Raw genomic sequence first — 18,144 nt, forward strand, 5'->3', positions numbered from 1 at the left:
GACAGAAGATGAATGGGTGTACTGAGGTCATTGCTGTCCCAAAGGCATAAACAACACATATACAAACAGTATAGCGTAGATCGCCTGAAGGTTTAGATCAATTTAAAATGCATTTGTAAAGTCACACAAAACTTCTTAGGTTGAACCACTGGCATGGTCATGACCTCCAGATAACTTATAAGACTTTAGCAAAGTTTTAATAATTTTTGCTATATCCTTGAGTTTGCGTGTGTGGGTGTGGGTGTGTTTGTGCGTGTGTGCGTGTTTGTGTGTGTGTTGTTTAGCTTTTGAATCCAACAGGAAATGAAACTTACAGTATAGAAATTAATGCCCAGGGTAATTGACATAATAAAAGATAATCATGAAAAGATAATTTTCAAGTTTTACCATACAGTTCTCAATTCCATGTGTGCCTTTTACAATGATGACAGTGCAAGGAAATGCATAATTAAATTTATGCTCCTTTTCCAAAGTGAGAACTTGAATCCAAATTTGAACAAATCCAAACATCTCATTATCAATACAGTATTTCTCTAACAAAGTACATATCATTGCTTTAATGAAGGACTCATATCTGTTTCTTCCCTCTCAGTCCGGTCTCAACCGGCTCCTACAGTCGTGGCTCTTGTGCCGTCTCAAACACCTCATTTGTCTTGTCTGAGCTTGGATATGCAAGACCACATTTAGCTTATTTACGTTAAACTCACTTCACTTCCTTGTTTAGGTCCAGTAGTGGTGAGGACTCAGAGGGGGCCCACACCCATGATAGGCACAGGTAGAAAGCAATGTGGAGCGTTTTATTGAGCTGTTCGCAATATAAAGATGTCATTGAGCTTTTCCTATATTTTTACAATGTAGCGGTACTACCCTGCGCCACTGAGCACGGTCGTTCTCCTCCCTGATCTCTGGCCTCTAAGGCTGCATGGTTCGGACAGCTTAGATGGTAGCAGAGGTAGGTCGACAGATACTGAATTGATCGTAGAAAATTCCAACGCCAAGTGTTCAGCATTTATTTTTTTAATGAACAGGGGAATCCGATAACTAAGTAGTCTTTGGGAAAATAAATAAATGGGAAAACGCACGTCACTATGTATTTCTGCATTTTTTTATGTTGTTTGTGCACCAGAAAGAGTGACGTAGCCCTAGACAAGGACAAAATTATGTATTGCTGCCTGCGATCTGCATACTTTGATGGAGTTGATCCTCCTGTGTGTGCATGTGTGTGCAGTTGTGTGCTTGCGACAACATGCTATCATAATGCGATGAGTTGCGGCTTTACATTTACTTGTGAAATGTGTTCTCATCCTAAATATATAATATATATATATATATAAGTATTAAAAAATGGAATGGTATTATTTTCCAAACAGTTTGTTAATCACAGACAGCAGTTCACCACTTCACAGCCCTAATTTCTACATTAAAAATACTTTGCATATAAATATTTATAACATTAGACACAACAATAGTTTCTTAGGCAATGCCCTGGTATCTTTAACTTTTCTTTGTTGTAAATGACAACTATATCTCCATAAACTGCAACGACACTCAAAGTATTTTTGCAACCTGTAAGCATCAGTGACCAAATCTAAAAAATTTGGTTGATTTGCTGTTGACTTGATTAGCAGTTGGTGGAAGTAGCTGTGAGAGGCAGCCAAGTCTTTTCAACTCAGCAAGGTGCCGGAGAGAATGAGAGTAATGAGCTTTAAGCTACAGCGCTATGCCTCTTACTGCCTCTGCTTGGCCACCTTCCTAACTCAAGCTTATTTTGAAGAGGAGGCTCAAAGCTATAAATCCTCACTGGTACGTTTTTGAGTTCAGCCTGCCAAGCAACTCTGAGGACAATTTCACATTAAGTGCCTCCTGGGAGATTTTCAGTTTTGCCCATGTTTCAACAAGAAAATCTCTTTTTTTCACATTCCCATTAGAGCTCATGTAGCAATTTGAAAAACAGAGGTATAAAACTGGTCATGTGACTTCTATTTAACATTTAGTTCTTACCTTTCCTCATTCTACCCACATGGGTGCCATAACTACAAAGATGTGTGTTTACCCATGTGTTTTATGCATATGATTGTGTATATATAACACAAGTTGCTAAAATCATAAACACAGCGCTGCCCTCTTGCACGCCAAATGGATTCCAAGGAGCCAGTAGTACAATTGGGTTCAGTCAAATTTGTCACTCCAAATTGACCTAAAAACAATTAAGTCATAGGGGCCATTAACTATGTATAACCATCATAAAACATGTTCCTGCACTAGCGAATGAAAACGAGGTAAAACTGTGGTCAAAGGAAATGAGGTAATAAGGATTGCACAGCTAGTCAACCTGTCTTGCTGCTGCGCTGCCTCACTGACCTGAGGGGAGCCAGATGAACGTTTTCAGGGAGGGAAAGGGAAGGAAAGGCAGGCCCAGAGGGGTTGGAGGGTGGGTTGAGGGTTATTGGGTGAGGGGAGGCTCACGGGGGGATTTGAGCAAAGCATGCCCCCTAATCTTGCAGTCAGCCAGGCGATCTCATGATGTAGGGGGCTTAGCCACCGTTCTGAAAGCAATCTAATGGGCAATGAGTAATCAACACTATTGCTTGTCTCGATTAATTTCTCTGCAGCCGAGTCTTTTGAAGCATGCAGGCAAATTCTCTGTAGCTTCAGAATGGGGAGGGGTGGGAGCAATGAAAAGAGCCGCAATGCATACACAAAACAGACATAAAAATATGCAACTGATTTATTTTTGGATGCAGCAACAATTTCCTCTCCTCAAAGTAACATTAGTTTGGGAGAGTCTGAGGAATTTTAAAGCTGTCACATGGTTGATTTATTCCTTCAAAGCAGAATGCTTTGCATACTCAGAACCCCTCGTTTCGTTTTCTTAGGAATTACACCATAACCTGTGCGAATATAATCAAGGGATCAACGGTCGGATACCAGAGCAAGAAATTCTTCCACAGGCAAAAACACCCATTGCGCCCAACCTTAGGTTTTAAAAGTGCTCTTCGTTTTTTTGGCTCCAGGTCATGATTTTTCAGCTGTCCTGGCATGGTGTGCTTTGTGTGGCATGAGGGAGCACAGCTGAAATAAAAGGTAATGAGAGGGAAGGGCTCGTCTGATTAGATTTATGGAACACATTAAACAGCATTTATTCTGCTGGAAGGGTTAGGTGCTTTGGCAGCAGATGACGAACATGTCTCAGTTGTAACCTAATTGGCGTCCCCGCCCTAGTCGTAGTGTTGGTTGGGTCAACCTCTCAGGGTCAGAAAGTGTGCCAAGATGGAAGGGAGGCAGGTGGACCCGCACTCTGAAAACATCAGTTGGCAGGACATTATTGAACAAACCATTAAAGGTATTAATACGGCCCTGACACACCTCAAGTCTGTCCAGTGGTCCACACTTAAGTTGTGTTTGAAATCCCCGATCTAGATGATTAACTCAAGTGTTTTGCTTTGTTATGTGTATATTGGTGTTTTTATTTTTTATTATTCCACCTTGGAGATTACCAGTGATTGCAGAGAGGAAATGATGGCAACCATAACATTAGAAATTGAATCAATATGGTAAAGTAAAACTGACTTTATATTTTATATGGTACAGCTAAATACGCTGCGATTGAGGAATACAGGTTAAAAAAAATGTAGTTAAATGATGCTTATACTCAGACATATTGAAATGAAGGGCCTTTTATCATACATTTGGCATTTTACAGTATTTGGCATTTTACAGTATTTAATGAAATAATAATTGCAATTAGAGGTTTTAATTAACTTACTTTTTTATTAATAAGTATTTTTCAATTTATTCTTTGAATCTTTCGGTCATGAATGCATTTATTATGACTATACCTGTTTGAAATGCCCATTTATCCAATATTCCTATTATAGTTTTGATGTGGCGGTAGAGGCCATTTAAACATGCCAACATACCCCAAAGAGAATTCAATTTCATGAAAAAAAAATATTGTTTGGATTAATTACTTTTAGCACTCTGAAGGTTTTCATTAATGCGCAAGAAGTGTTTTAATTAGGACAGAGCTGGAAGGTTTTGGATCGGGGTAACAGGGTTCAAAGTAGATCGTCTCACGAAAGTCAATGACAAGTTCCATCTTTCAGGGAGATAAATAGTGGTGAAAGCAGAAGCCATCTAACCTCTGTCAAAACTACCATTCATCACTCGACATTTTAACCAAGGCTACAATGAAAGACAGCCAATTATTTGGGCCAGTGGATGAAATAAATACGTCCTCACATTAGGGCCCATTATCAGGCCTCTCGCTCCCATTTCTCCCTCTGGTCTGCAGAGCGGCTGAACGCTGGCTTGGCACTGAACCATTATGTCTGTCTGAGATCTACCAAACTATGGTCCTGTGTTGAGAGGTATCCATTCATATGAATAGCATCGAGCACTATAGAACCACTGAGCAAAATGCCCGAAGTACTCACAAAAGCAAGGGCAGAAATTTAAACCACTGTGTGCAGTGGTCTGAGGTGTTTTAGAATTATTTTTGGGTTTAACTCAATTCAATATTAAGCAATTTTTCAATTCAGTACTTTAACTCACAACACTAGATTAGTCATGTGATGTGGTGTCGTTAATACCGTTCGCAATGCCATGAGAGAAAATGGAAAGGCTTCTCAAGCTGCTTTTATCTTCTCCTCACATGTTTTGTGGAGTACTACTTCATCAAGAAACTAACCACCAATGCTACTTAACTCCTTTTCTGTCCCATGGACCTGTTTTACTTGATTCCAGGTGTTCGAAGTTTACAGCCCTCTATTTTATTTTCGCCAGAACAATAAACTCTAAGGGGCTCGAGTAAAGGGAGACAAGCAGAAAAAGGGGGGTGAATGTGAGGGAGGCGTTAGTGCTGGATGGAAAAGGGGCTCTGTTTATTAGACAGCAAATAGCCAGCCAGTGAGTTTATGATGTGGAAGGTCATTGTTGGTTAATAAGTGGCCGCATGAGTGCAAGCAGGTGCTGTGTTAACACCTCCTCTTAACTCCTCTTTCCAAGAGAGGCCATTCATCAGCTCAGTGTTAATGAAGGCTATATAATTAATAGGTGGACGGTAGAGAAAGCCCTCTCACTTTATCAATACAGGCCTGTTTGAAGAGCAGGCATATGATGGGACAGCAGGATTTCAAAAAGGGGCTCTGAGTTGGGGAGTAGGAGCTTTTTAAGAGTCTGTAGGTAGGTATAGGTCACTGGGCGAGCTTGGACTGGGAACCCTTCACTTCCAAGCATTGTTCAGGTATGACGCCACTGCATCTGAATGTTTGCTCATGTGTTTGCACAAATGGGTAGCAGCTACCATGTTGGGAGCTCATGGAACAAGGCTTTGTGAATTGTGAATGTTTGCATCATGGAGACATCTCCAGTGATATACATATTGGTTCAATGAAGCAGAATGGCAGTTCAAATAATTTCACTTGTTTTTCTTCTAAACAGCCCAAATGTTTTTGTGTCTCCCTGCTCTATTCCTCACCTGCATCTTATCTCCACAAATGGAGTGTTGACTTTTTGTTCTTCAAAGGAGGGATACTGTCAGGCTGTTGCTAATGGGGATCGGGAGAGGCTACTGTTCTGGGACTTGTCAAGTCGTATTCAACCTGCCATCCTGCTCTGAAGTGTGAGAGCTATTTAACATCACATTCTCCCTCTTTAGCGCATTACACTCCTTTTCTCTCTGTCTTCACTCTCATGCATCATGACTTTTCCCTTAACACATGCCATCACCCGTCATCTGATTCCAAAGGCAATGTGACTTTCATTAAATAACTGAACTGATTTTGTATTTATATACATATATACATATGTATACATATATATAAATAATATAAATATAAATATATATAAATATATATATATATAGCGTGGCTTGGAAGAGCGGTGGGGAAAGCTTGACAACGATCACCTGAAAAGAACCATTCCTTTATTCGGCAATTAACCTCATCTGGGTAAATAATATGCTGTTGTGCAGCGGAGCCGTCACTGTTGTACGCTGAGCCCCGAACCCGAGATCACTTCAAACGGCAGTCGCCGCTCAAACGATGACAAGATGCTGCAGAAACCGCTTTTCACAAAGTATACAATGCAACTTACTGTGTCTCACTGTACAGTTTTACAGATGCAGGAGATACCCTCAACGACACAATGCTAGCGAGCAAGAGGTGGAGACCAAGAGGGGTTATGAGGAAAAGCGAGTGAATACAAAGAAGAAGGCCAAAGCACCAGCGATATCACAGATAACAATTCTGGATGCACTTACCTTCCTGGAAACATGATCTCATTATTTTAAATTCAGGGGGCTCAGGCACTCATAAACAGAAAGTGAGTTGATTGTTGGGGAGGGGGGAAAGTGGCGGTGGGTTATCTCACAGTGCGGCTGTATTCTGTGAGAATTCTATCTGCTCATCTCCTGTTATCGTTACCCAATTTCCCGTTTCACACACGCCACGGTCCATTCAAGCAACTGATGAGTGACTGGACTTCCTCCAGGAGGAGTGCAGGTAATTAATGTCGATCAGGGCTGCTGCTTTTAAAATTTACGGTGAGAAGGAAGTGAAGCTGATAGAAACTGTGAGAAGCAGCAAGCAGGGGTAAGATGATGGTGAGGAAAGACTGGCAACTGATCTCTCCAAAGAGAATGGAGGCCCTTCAAGGGACCCCATTAGTTTTCTCCTTGGGGCCATATTAACGCTTCTCATTGTCTTGGGCAATACTGAACTGTTAAGAATGAGTCGTATAAGAGGAAAGCACGACAGAGGAGCCATTACACACAAGCCAAACCAATAACAGAAGAAAGGGTAGTGTGACTTGCACCTTTTATGATCCCATTATTAGCAATATGTCACATTTTTCATTAACTAACTAATGAGTTGAGGAGCGTGGCAGCTTGCAAAGGAATTGGATGACAAGAATATTATTTGTGTTGTTCTGGTCTTTCCACTTTAGCTATCCATTATGAAATTCTATTGTTCATATATTACATGTTATGAATGTTCGGAAATAATGATACATTTTTCTCAGAAAATTAGATCAGATATGTGTCTGGTTTTAATTTTCTTCATATTTGCAGTTCTGCCGTTCAAAAAAAGGTGCTTTGTTGTTGCTATGTTTCATTAAGATGGCTGTTCTTTCGGGGTGGGAGGAACACAGAGAGCTAAACTGGGTAGAGACAGTTAAAAAAACGCACACACAAAAAAAAGAATCTTAATTGGAGATTTAAAATGTAAAGGGAGCCAATGAAGGGAGGCAAGAATTGGAGTTATGTGGTTGTGGTTTGATGACTGTGAATGTAGCGGTGAGTTGTTGTTCTTCAACGGTATATGTGTTCGGCAGTTAGCTTGCAACCAGTCCACTTCTTTCCCAAAATAATAATTACCAATATTTGATATTTTGCAGCATTTGGGGTTTCTTAATACTCTTAATATGATTTATTTAAACTCATGTGGACGGCTACTTCTTAACTTGATCCAAGAGGTTAGGTGGTGTTGAAGAGCAGGGAAATTATTTCAAATGACTTTTTCTCTTTTGGCAAAACATGGCTGGGATCCATTGTCAAAATGTGCCCTGCCAAATTCACACTCCCACTTTCAGATAAAATATAAAAACAGACTCTATACTATAAATGACTTGGTTATTACAATTTAGCCATTATATCCAATAAAAATCACATTTGTGGCAGATATGAACAGCCAGAAAAGGACTCAGTGAGCCAAATATTAGGAAGCATGAGAACGCATATTAATTTCATTCCTTCGCGAGAACCTTCTAAGATTTAATGAAGCGCTGCCTTGATTCACAGAATGTCATTATATTCCAGGCAGACATTTAACTCTAACAAGCTAAGAACCTCTTCCAACCGCCTGTCAGTCTGTGTTGACTTATTGCCATGGTGGTAACACATTATGGTTAATCAGCTCAGATGTGTGACGGTGAAACTTTCAGTGTTCAACATATTAAACAACAGAGGTGCACAGTACAGTTTCCCTTTGGACTTTAGTTTTGTTTTTTTCGGTATCGATGAGAGTAAATTAAAAGGACGGTAAAACGAAGATGGCTAATTTTTTACCAACTAGCCCAGTTCATGTATTTTTATTTTTTTGGCAGAAAAATGAAAAACATTAGCATTTTCTATTTTATCTTTTCATTTTGGAGAAATAATGAATAATAATGAAATAACAAATGCTGTTAAAAATGGCTACTTTTAATGGCAAATAGGGCCACACACCCTTCCACTCCATGTCTAGGCTGATGACATCATGGAAGGAAGCAATCACAATCTCCTCATTGGAAATCATTGTACAGACTATCCCCGAAAATGTCCCAAAACAACTATCAATTTGCACCAAAATCTACATGGACATTTCTACTTATGAGTACTTCACCATCATAAGGAGCAAGAGATGAGCAACCTCTCTGCAGCAAAAGTGCCTTGTACAATGTATATCGTCAGGCTTATGTGTCAAATCAAGCAGACTCCGCCTAGAAATTGGGCGTCAGTAAGTCCACTCTGTTCCAAAATATCATTAAATCACTTCTGAGTTTTTTTCAGGCGGGAATTGTAGTACTGGCACAATTTTTTATTACAGTTCTATCACATAAGTGCCAATGTTGGGCTCTCTTTACCATCTCTTTAATCATAGTTACCTGCTTACTGTATGCATTAGCATGTAGTTCCAGGCAAGATGGAAAATGACCCAAATCTGCAATCTACTGTGCATTAGCATCAAGCTACAACCACAATAAAAACAACAAAAGAAAGACAGACGTCATCATTGCAACACAAAAGGATGAAAGCACAATAAGCGCACTCTATGTGTGTGCATGGGTGCAGTTTTCTTTCTTTCGAGTTGGAACAAGCATTTGAGCTGTTGTGGGAGTGAACACAGCCAACTTGATTCCAGGCCAATTGAAGTGGGTCCTCTCAATCCTTTTAAATACAGCGCAGGTGAGGCGCATAGGCGACATAGCAGAAGCAGAAACTGAAACTTGCCGGAGTCCGTGCAAGAGATTGTTGTGCACAAAGTGTGCTCTGCAAGAAGATCTCCACTTAGGGATGATGCAATGTTAGCCGCCATGAATTGCACTTGGAAAATGCCTCCCACCTCTGATCATGCACCCGTGTGTGACGATTTTAACTTGGGCAGAGTAATTATTTCTATACTTTTGCACATCCAGAAAGAGGTCAGAGTATGTTGCACCCTGCTATCACTTAACAACAGAAATGTAAAATTTAAGCTCATCTGTGAACACATAACCAAGAAGAAGGAGAGGGGGGGTATTACGTTACACACAGAGGAGGAAGCCAAACATATTGAAACAATAATAACACTGCATTCGGACATGCAGGAGTAAACAGTCGAATTAGGTTGTTGTGTAATTTTCTCAGATTCATGTATTTATTCGTGTCAAATTACAGTAGATTGTTGTAGTGTGCTATTATACCACAACTAATGTGCTCAGATTAAATATTATGGAAATGTGTCTAAAATACTTTAAAAAGCATTTTTTACAGTCACTAAATACAATGATACCACAACTAATGTTCTCAGATTAAATAGTATGTAAATGTGTCTAAAATACAAAAAAGCATTTTTTACAGTCACTAAATACTTGTGGCATGTATTTTGTTTGGAAATGTATTAAACATAGTGAGCAAAAGCACAACAGTTGCCTTGATTACTGAAAAAAATGCATCTTATATCAGTGGTTTTCAAACTAGGGGCGTCATGATGAAAGGGCCTACGATGAAAACTTTTCATTAATAATATACCACGTGCAGACCAAAGGCGTGCTCAGCGTTCCTGGTGGCGCGTTTCCATATATAGTCATTGTGCGGTCAGGCGCCATTGCATGACAGGCGGCACTTTTGAAGCATTTGAAGCAGAAACTTTGCCCATTCCATCCGCGTAGGATGAAGTGAACTTTTGGCAGCGTTACGTCGGCAACAGCCAATCAGTGCTGAGAACGAATTTACTATGTCACACACATGAACAAGCAGAAGCATAGCCAAATGGAGTTTTTTTTCTTTAACATACAAACACACACAATGCATGAGATGAAATAAAAACAATGTGAGTCAACAATATCATTAGAGTCTTTGGGAGAGTGAAGCATACACACTTCCTTTCCCAGCTGGGACTGAGACAAAAAAGGAGCAGTTGGCTTGGAGAACTGGGAACAGTGTATTGTGAGACGACTGACTTGTTTTCTACTGTTTCACTGTCAACCAAGATAGCATTTAGCATCCAGTACCGTCGGTCACTGGGTTGTCTGGCGATGTGGGAACTTTTTTTCCCACCGTTGAAGTCAGAGTTTGTAAGAAGCAACCCGCAGTGCTTAGTCAACCCTGCATAAAAATATGCGTATTTATTGAAAATCTGGCTGTGTGGGGTGAGGGGGCTCAAACTAATCCTATCTCCAAAAAGGGATTGCTACAAAATAGTGTCTGCGGTTATGTCGCCACTTCTAAAGTTCCTGTAGATAGTTCTTAGCCAACCTTCGACTCCTGAACATAATGGCACTGCAAGGGTAAATCAAACATTGTCCAAAAAAAAAAGAAAACATACAATCCTCTTGTACTTTCTCTTTATCCTGTGGTTTATTATCAAATCAGCTCAATCCTTGGACACACAGCCACACTCAGTGGACCCAGACCACATGGCCAATAGAGCACCCAGCAGACTGTGTCATTTCAGCCTGCTGAATAAAAAACAAACACAAGGGCTGGTTCACTTTTTTTATGGAAGGTGGGCAGATTTAAGTGAGTTGACTTCCCACTTTCGTTTATTTTGCTTTGTTTGCTTGGCTTGATTTACTCTCACATCTTGTGACTCAATATGCTTATGTGCACTTGAGAAACCTGAATGATTGCATTAAAGCAATTTAAACTGTATTTTCCAAAAGTGAATTCTAACAGTTTTTTTGTCCACTGCAATCAATCAATCAATCAATCAATCAATCAATCAATCAATCAATCAATCAATCAATCAATCAATCAATCAATCAATCAATCAATCAAACAAACAAACAAACAAACAAACAAACAAACAAACAAACAAACAAACAAACAAACTTCATTTGTAGCGCGCTTTCATGCATCACTTGTAGATTTATCCTGTACTGCCCAATACTATGAGGTGGGTACACCCTTAAAAATGCTGGGTTAAAAACAACCCAATTAGGGTGAAAAATTGGATACACCCGGAAAAACGGGTCAAACTGACCTGACTTCAGGAGAACCAACAACTAGGTTGTTGTTGGGTTTTTTCTTGCAAACAACCCAAACTTTGGTGACTGGCCCGACTTCCTGGGTTGCTCCAATTTCTAACCCAGAAGTTTTGAGGGTGTAGTCAGGGCTCCAGACTACAGTTTTTACTAAGAGCACAGCAGTCCCTAACTTAAAATTTTAGGAGCGCTGGAAAAAGATTTATGAACACACATGGTAAACTGACTTCTGCTGGATTTTCACTGTATGACTGAGAAATTCTTGAAGAAACGTTTCAATTCACATTTTACTGTGCAAGTTTCGACACAACATAAAACCAAGTCTAAGTAATACAGGCTAAATGTGAAAAAGAACAGATGGGTGTCCTTCTACTTGTGATCTGACTGGAGACCAGTCAAGGATTTGTCCCCTCTGGCACATTAGGTTTATTAGGCGAATTGTTCCTTGTCATATAATATACATTGAATGATTATTTCATATGAAGCATCTCACAATTATATTGATGGCTGCTAACTTTGCAAAATCCAAGGCACTGCATTTTCACGCTTTAATAATGATTAGATTAAGAATGAATCAATAACAAAAGTATTCATATAGTATTTACATTGCGCCGACGTTTCAACGCACAAGCATGAAATATATTTTTTGTTTACTTAATGGCAGTGGTCCCCAAACAGTGCAACTCCGTATCAAGACATAAATTGCAGGACCTATATAAGTGGGAAAAAAAAACCTTCACACATCGGTAGGTCTTATGGTGAATCCTGAGTTAAGTGTTTATGCAGGTAACAACACGGTGCTGTTAAGTGTCTTGATGTAGGTGGCGCTGTCCTAAAATATCTACAATTAGTAAAGTAATTTTCAGTAGGCAGTGTTGTCTGTGTATTAGTAGACATATTAATGATGACGAGGCGCCGTTATGAATCGAGTGGCGAGACTAAGTGCAGGTTGTGTTTTATTTCCTGTGTCATCATAACGTCCTGTTTATGCTGCTGTTGTTTCAGTGTCTTTTGATTCCGAAATGTGGAGCAGAACTATGTCAGAAACAACTTTTTTATAAAAAACAATACAAAAACAACACCAACACATAAACAATATATATTTCTTGGTTGCACTAGCACAAATGGATGAAAAAAATGCTTGGGCTGTCTCCTACTTATTTAGGGGCAGTGTGGCCTGTTAGACCTAATAATTTGGTAGATTTTGAGTAACATGCAGGAAAAACGGTACTTGAAGAATATGTTATTTTTTGAGTGATTAGATTTTTGTAAAAAAATATGCACAAAATTAATTCTTATAAAGTTTGGTTTAGACCTTTGCATAGAAATATCATTGCCGAAGGCTGGAAAGCATGAAATATACTTATGATACTTTGATGTAGTGGGTCGATTTAAAAAAAACAAACATGTATATGCACTTCATTTGTCCATTTAGTACATGGTTTTCTATGTAACCCCCATAAGCACAGGTGAAAACGTGTGGCCCTCTCCATCATTTAAGTTGCCCATCCTTGGTCTCGGGTCAAAGCGCTATATATGCATGCCATCACAACACAATCATAACACAAATAAAAGGCACTTAAAGATGGCCTTAGAGTAAAGCGGGACGAACATGACAGCATCACCCAACAAGACAACGGTCCCAATTACAGAGCAGCCTGGGATGATCCTGCACTTTAATGAAAGTCCAGTTTCCCCTGCCCCAGGTAAGTGCTCAACGTGATTGTATCTGTGAAACAATTACACTGTCACAATCAAAGGAAACTGACTTTAAATGGTCTGCCAAGGCACTCGGTGGGCTTAATAATCACTCATCTCTTTCCCACTGTGTCACAGAGCTGCTGAATCCTTCTCTTTGTTCTCCACATCACCTGTCTCTCAATAGGCTCCTTGGTGTTACACCTCAGGCGCTTAGACGGACATGCTTTCAAGGGGGGCGGGAAAGCGTTAGAGCGAGCCTTGAGGGCATGCAAGCTTTGAGATACCAAACGTCACCCATTTTTAATACACCTTCCTTATTGCAGTGATTTTTTTCCCTTAAGTAAACAAACTTTGTTCTTCTGTTTTCCATGGTGGTGTCCCCCCCACTGTCTTTAACAGACAGAGACAAAATGAAGATAATTTCATCTCACGTCATTGTCAGGACATCAAGAATAATCACTTTTAAATGCCATGCAGTTTTCCATTCAACCTCCGTTACTTGGGGTTAAAACTTTCATGTTCAACATCAATTAAAGGTATAAGGGTAATTAGAGAGGACGGAGGGGAAAGAGGGTATCCTGCAGTTTCTCTTCCACAGTTTAATGATTCGCCAGCAGCCCCGACATGTGGCATGTCTGGAATGTTTGTCCCTCCATTCAGAGTATGAGACTTATTGTGTCAGGAGAGGGAGGTAAGGCATCCATGCAGCTATCTCTGTGCACACAAGAAAATGCTCACACAAACACACGTGCAGGGACATTCCAGTCTATGTTAGTGTTTGTGGGCTCAATCCCCACTGGTTAGCGCAAGAGAGGGGAAACAAAGGTAGTTGGAAATACTTGCCAGTATATGATATGCATTGCACTTCATGATCACAGCTGTTTTTGATTCCTCCCACCCAATGTAGCGAAACACATTGTAATAGATTTAAACATGAACATTGTCCTCTGCATTTCCCCTAAATTTTAGGGCACCAAAACTCCTCATTCATCCCTGGGACACCCTTTTATTTAAGATCTCCAACTATTTGTTGGGAATAAAAAATACATATATCTGTTTGGATTTTTTTAATTTCCCTTGTACATCTTTTGAATTAATTAAAATAATGAATTACTGCATACCGCTTAGATATTCGTACTTGCAGCATGTTGTTTTCCTACTCGCAATGCATTGTGGTCTACATTCAACCTTAGAATGGTCACTACGTTTCCGAGTGCATTGTGGGTAAATTTGAGTGCCCAAAATTTATGCTCCTTGAACATTCCGATAACCCTACAAAATGGCGTAACCCCTTAATAGTGCATTATGTACTGTTGGGAATTGTGTGCACATTCTGACACAGCCCAAAATTAATTTCCTGTGCTTCCTGGTGGAACAGAGAGCATGCTGGGAGTTTCCCAGAAACTGGCAGGGAATGGGGGAGATGGAACAAAGCTGGGGGTGTTGTGGGCATGGGGGGAAACAGGAGGGCATTGTTATATTTGACGGAGTTCTGTCTATACAGTTCACGTCGCTTGTATGATTTTTTCCAAAACCTAAAGATCATTTGTTTCCCTCTTATTTTAAACAATGAGAGATATGGGCCGCTATCAGGTAGATGTGGCCTTGGATGAACACATCAAACATCTTCTTTTTCCTGCATGAATGAGTCAATGAGTTGGAGGAAAGATTCTACCTGTCGACCAGTCTACATAAAGCACTTAAGATTTTAGTTTAGCTAATCTCAAGGATGACTGTTTTCCAGCATATTATTTGGCAGCTTTTGTGCATTTCTTTTTCTGTCTGGCCATACACACAGGGAATAAGTGTTTGACCTCAGCCAATTGATAAATCATCCGCAATAGTAACCATAAAATGTTGTTTTCATGGTTCCTAAATAAATCACCTGGGTGCTTGTTGGCCCCACTCCAGGTTTTTATTAGTCCACCAACCCACAATGTCCACAATGGGGTACACTTGGTCATATCACCCATTGGGTGGTATATTTATGTACTTCATATTACATAATGTGCAGTCTAACATAAAGTATGTTTTTACTTAGTGTGTTTGTTGATAAATAAAATAAGAGATGTTTAAGTTAAATATTATGTTTGGCTTAATGAATATGTCCTTTGCACGGTGGAAGCTCGTCCATCCGTCCGTCCGTCCATCCATCCATCCATCAATTTTCTATACTGCTTGTCCCCACAGGAGTTGTGGACGTGCAGGAACCTATCCCAGCAGTCATCGGGCAGTAGGCGGGGGACACCCTGAACCGGTTGCCAGCCAATCGCAGGGCACACAGAGACGAACAACCAGTCACGCTTGCACCTAGGGGCGATTTGAAGTGCTCAATTGGCCTACCAAGCATGTTTATGGGATGTGCGAGGAAACCGGAGTGCCCGGAGAAAACCTACGCAGGCACGGGGAGAACATGCAAACTCCACACAGGGAGGGCCGGAGGTGGAACAAAAACCAAAACTATTAAAAAAAAAAATCTACTTTAAAAAACAACATCCGGATATGCACACTCGCGAGTGTTGGGGGTGGCAGTTTTATTGTATGTCAGTTTTTATACTGGTGCAGCTGTCCTGTCCATGAGTATGGACTAGAGCCCTATGTATTAACTTTGCACACACATCCACAATGAACAAAGACTCACACACACATACACAGAACACATCTATCTTTTTCTGGATCTGATTGAACCTTGCAAGCTTCCTTCTTGCTGCTCTTTTTTATGAATTATTACAGACCAGCATGTGTTAGCAACTCTCTAATTTTGACAATCGTAATTGATCACAGGTGCTGCGTCAGGCATGTTTTTGAAGTTCTCTCTCCCTCTCTCTTTTTTGCAAGCCCCTGTTGGAGCGCTTCCCCTACTCTTAATTCCGGGCGTTCCTTCTGTTCCTTAAATGAGTGATGCCCTTTCATCCTCCCTGGTGGAAAGGAGGACACCGCTAGGTCTCACTGTCAGTCCAGCTGGGATGTGGCGCAACTTGCTACATTCCTCGTGTTGCTCTGGTCACTCTGGCTGTGTGTGTATTCGCATGCTTTCCCTCAACGGAGTCTCAAATAGATCTTTACAACCAAACCATTTTAAGGATGGCCAGAGAGGAGGGGATTTCAGATTCGAAACAAGGGACAGGATATAAAGCTCTCGAGTGTCAATGTCCCAGGGAATTATAGTCTTACTGGATAAAAACAAACATTTTTTTGGGAAAAGATCTCCCCTCACCTCACTGCCCTGTTCCTGCATTGATTGTGGCTCAGTGGTAGAGCAGACGTCCAGTCACCGGAAGGTCACCTGTTTTGGTTTCGTTCTGCCGAGTGAATCATGGGTTGTTGTGTCCTTGGGCAAAACAGTGCCACTCACACTGGTGTATAAATGTTGAGAGTGGTTGGAGGGGCTGTAGCAGCCATGCTTTCAACAGGCTTCCCCAGGGCACTACTTATGTTGCTTACCGCCACAACAGTATGAATGGGTAAGAGTATGAATAATGCATTGTTGTGCATTACTATTATTCTTATTGATAGCGTATTGGTTTTTCAGTTCTTTTCTCCACCAAACATAAAAATATGCAAGAACTATTTCACTAAAACCTTGTTGAAGGGTGCAAGATGTACCTTTCACGTCGAGATAAATCTGATTCAAAAAGCAGGGATTAATTTATTTTCTGTTACTCATGATGGAACCAGTCCATGCTACGACCACACCCATTAAAAACATCTACTGCCTCTATCTACTTCTTTGTTTCGCAAGTCCTGCTGTTTGCATCAATGAGGTTGAGCTCAACCTCGGCGAAGGTCTACCGTCTTTTAGTGTTGCCAAAAAGCATCAGGTTAAAAGAGGCACTTTTAATTGGTGAACGCTGTTAGATAAGTGCATTAGTGTGTCCGCTCAGGGTGGTGAGAGGTGAGGTAAGTGGCTTTTCGGTGGAACACATTTTTAACAATTTATGTACAACTAAATCAGCTCTAAGTATTTCCACTTTACCGTTTAATTGCAGTCAGCTGGAACATGTTGCATTTTGACACGGCAGAGCAGGAATCACTCTCTCACACACACATGCTGAGGACATTCAGCGGCTCGCATGAAGGTGCAGCAGGTGTGCTCACACTAGGAGTCGCACCGGGTGTCTCGCTCCAATTTGTTCCAGTTTCATGACTCACAGGGACTCAGTCTTTCCATCGGCTTCTTCATTTGAAGTATGTGAAGTTTTGCCTTTCTGCATGTCTGACTTGTCACACCGGAGTACATTATTTATAATTGATTAAGTCAAGAAAGTACTTTCCATTATTACACTATGTAATGTGCTAAAGGGCCACTGTTGCAAGAATCACATTCAATATGAGCAACAACCATGAAGGGTGCATTGCCCCATCGGACCTCACAATGCGGTATGTATTCCAGAAACTACCCCTGCAAAAAATGTTCTTTTAATTAACCACATTTGTCTTTTTTTCCATGTTTTGACAGCAACCCTTAAACAAACACGCTTGAACAAAGAGCGAGCGAGCAACAAAATGCACGGTCATTTTTAAGTTTGACAGCGCCACTTGGAGTAATAACAACTGTGACCTGGGTGCACGTTTGGCTTGCAGCCGATGTTGTATTTTGAGCACCTGCAGTGGCCACAGCAGGAAAAGTTGAAACTTGTCGTTATTAGCAAATCATTTCAACACCACCAACAAACATGTTTGTGTTGTTTTTCTACCAAACGTTATGTCAGACTTCCCATGTTTACTTCCTCCAATGAGGTGATGTTTTCATTCGTCAGTGTTTGTGTTTTTCTGTTTGCATCATCACATCCATTTTTTTTTAGGCCGAAGCAACTGAGGTCTGAACGACATTTTGGGTCAATTGGTGAAACATGGCAAAAAAAAAAGTTTTTAATTTGGTGTTCACTCTCTCAAGGGGATTATGTGGATTATGAGGGAACTGGGCTGCATTGGCTGAGGTCTGAGTGCTGGCTCGTTTGAAATGGATTTGGCCGGCAATGTTCCGTTTTTACTTGATCTTGTTTCAAGCTTTCTAATGCCTCAATAAAGTTGAAAGGAATGCATCTGGACGCGAGTTATTTCACTGATAATTCTTGCGGTGCGCTTGCGTGTGTGTGTGCGCGTGTGTGCGTGCGTGCGTGTGTGTTGTCTGTGCAGCAACCTGGCCACTGTTTACAGCATGCTGCTTTGCGGTCAGACAGCTGATCTTGGCCAGAAGAGATTCTGCCTTAAGGG

At 40.7% G+C, this 18,144-nt stretch overlaps 1 long non-coding RNA gene across 1 annotated transcript; it reads left to right on the forward strand.

Moving 5' to 3' along the window:
• Positions 1–16,980: 16,980 nt before the first annotated feature.
• LOC148392294 (uncharacterized) lies at positions 16,981–17,533 on the forward strand. The gene is made up of 3 exons (XR_015860720.1): positions 16,981–17,115; positions 17,230–17,307; positions 17,387–17,533. It is a non-coding gene; the product is annotated as an uncharacterized LOC148392294 (long non-coding RNA).
• The last annotated feature ends 611 nt before the right edge of the window (positions 17,534–18,144 follow it).

Source organism: Syngnathus floridae, chromosome 10, assembly GCF_059516105.1.
Source record: "Syngnathus floridae isolate MCC-2025c chromosome 10, RoL_Sflo_1.0, whole genome shotgun sequence".
NCBI lineage: Eukaryota > Metazoa > Chordata > Actinopteri > Syngnathiformes > Syngnathidae > Syngnathus > Syngnathus floridae.